The sequence below is a fragment of the Pinus tabuliformis genome, chromosome 8 (assembly GCF_031772625.1).
Source record: "Pinus tabuliformis cultivar Carrire ecotype Pingquan chromosome 8, CPIR1, whole genome shotgun sequence".
In the NCBI taxonomy this organism is placed as follows: Eukaryota; Viridiplantae; Streptophyta; class Pinopsida; order Pinales; family Pinaceae; genus Pinus; species Pinus tabuliformis.
Genome location: NC_142294.1, coordinates 1542960379 through 1542962848, shown reverse-complemented (window position 1 = coordinate 1542962848; position 2470 = coordinate 1542960379).

Sequence of the window (2470 nt, the reverse complement as noted above, 5' to 3'; positions counted from 1 at the left end):
TACATTTAAAATTATTAAAATGATAATTTAAATAACAACTTAAAAATAGTAATAATAAAATAAATTAATGCCAGTGATAATTAAAATATATTAATTTACACCTTAATTTTACATAACTTTATATAGAGATATAAAGTAACCTAAAATAATAATAAATAAATAAAATTATCTTTTTAATATGAAGAAAAAATGTAATTTCTTCACTACTTAATATGAAGATGGAGATGACAGGAAACAGTGTTATTGATATTACATTATGTGTAATTCATTATACACTTAGTTTACATGTGATATTTATAACAAAATATTATTTGTAAAATATTTAAATATTCATATTAAATAACATAATTTTATATATATGTTATATAGAGAAAATTAAAGTAAATTAAATTAAAAAAATTCTTATATTTTCACTTTTCATAACTAGGGAGATTGTAATTTATTTTATTTTTAATATAGAGTTCATATATAAGATTTTTAAAATATCAATAACAAATAAAAGTTTAACTTGGGTTATAAACAAAATATTTCAATACCCATGTTGAGTAAAAGATTTTAACATGAAACATATATAGAGATAAAGGGAGATATGTGATTTATTTTATTTCTAACGTATAGTTGTTATGTAAGATTTTAAAAATATCAATAACAAATAAAAGTTTAACTGCGTTACAAATAAAATATTTCAATACCCACTTTAAGTCAAAGATTTTAACATGAAACATATATAGAGAGAAAGGGGGATGTGTAATTTATTTTATTTCTAATGTATAGTTGAGATATAAGATTTTAAAAATATCAATAACAAATGCAAGTTTAACTTGCTAATAAAAGTTTAACTTGTGTTATAAATAAAATATTTCAATACCCACGTTAAGTAAAAGATTTTAACATGAAACATATATAGAGAAAGACAACGTGTAATTTATTTTATTTCTGATATATAGTTGATATATAAAAATTTTAAAATATTAATAACAAATAAAAGTTTAACTTGCTTTATAAATAAAATATTTGAATACCGAGGTTGAGTAAAAGATTTTAACATGAAACACATATAGAGAGAAAGGGAGATGTGTAATATATTTTATTTCTAATATATAGTTGATATATAAAAATTTTAAAATATCAATAACAAATAAAAGTTTAACTTGCCTTATAAATAAAATATTTCAATACCCACGTTGAGTAAAAGATTTTAACATGAAACATATATAGAGAGAAAGATTGAGAGAATTCTTATTCCATTAATAGCTACTTTCTAATTCAATGTATGAGGGATATTTATAATTCTTTCAATGCTTAATATGGATTTGATATGTAATATTTAGAAAATATTAATAATAAAAATAATTAAATGTAATGTAAAGAATGTGAATTATAAATAAATATTTCAATGTCAACTACATATATATTATATAACCCTACATCTATCTTAACTCTGGAACTACCAAACGCCTAGAGGGATCAAATCTCTTTTCATTCTAAAAGATGTTTATATCTCAAGAGATTTGATCCCTCTCGAGGTTAAGATGGATCTACACTTGTTAAATAAAATGTAAAATGGAGTTATGTTTATACAGTAAATTATTTTTTTTATATATTATTTGTTATTAATATCTGTGCCTAATCCGCTAAGCATAGAATATTGCATTGGATTTTTGGTCAAACCATATTAGTTTGGATCTAACCAAAATTTCAATGCAATATTTTTATAGTTTAACATTGGAAACTAAAATTTATTATTTTTTAAAAATAATTTAATTTATTTATGTTCAATTTGATTAGCTATCAAATTGAACATGTTATTGCTCACTGCTTTGGAATTTGTGTGATGAATTTAAAATATTTGTACTGTGATGCATTTAAATATTATTATATTTATTTCAACACACAACCGGAACTAACACGTAGGCAAGAAGGACAAGATGCTTTGCACATCATGACAAAGTTAATTATAAGTGAATCCATTTAAAAGGACAAGATGCTTAACTCTCCAAAACACCCGCACAAAGTCAAGTTTCACATGTGTCCGTCCACCAAAATATTACACGACACAAATGGGAGACATTTCAATTGCAGTGGTCCAACAATCACTTCATTTTTACTTTTTTTCACAATAATCCCCTGGTGAAATTTTTTACAAGATTGTGAATTTTTAAATGTAGGGGAGGGATTCCATTACCTGTGCGCCCTCCCGTCCACCTCAACTGTTGATGTGGAGACACCTGCAAAATTGTATGACACTTACCGAGTAGCTCCTGCCACGTGTTGCGGTGGATGGGGTCATTTAAGACAGCAGTTAATATGTCGTTTAGGGTTTCATTCCACGTGTTTTGTGGCATGTATTCTTTTCCTTGTGTTGTTTCATTCAGGTCCAGTGTGTGGGCGATGCGCTTCGCCGACGATGGATTGGGACGACTCCAATACTAGTTCACCTTGTCCGCCATTCTAGAGCTGCTCACCGAGT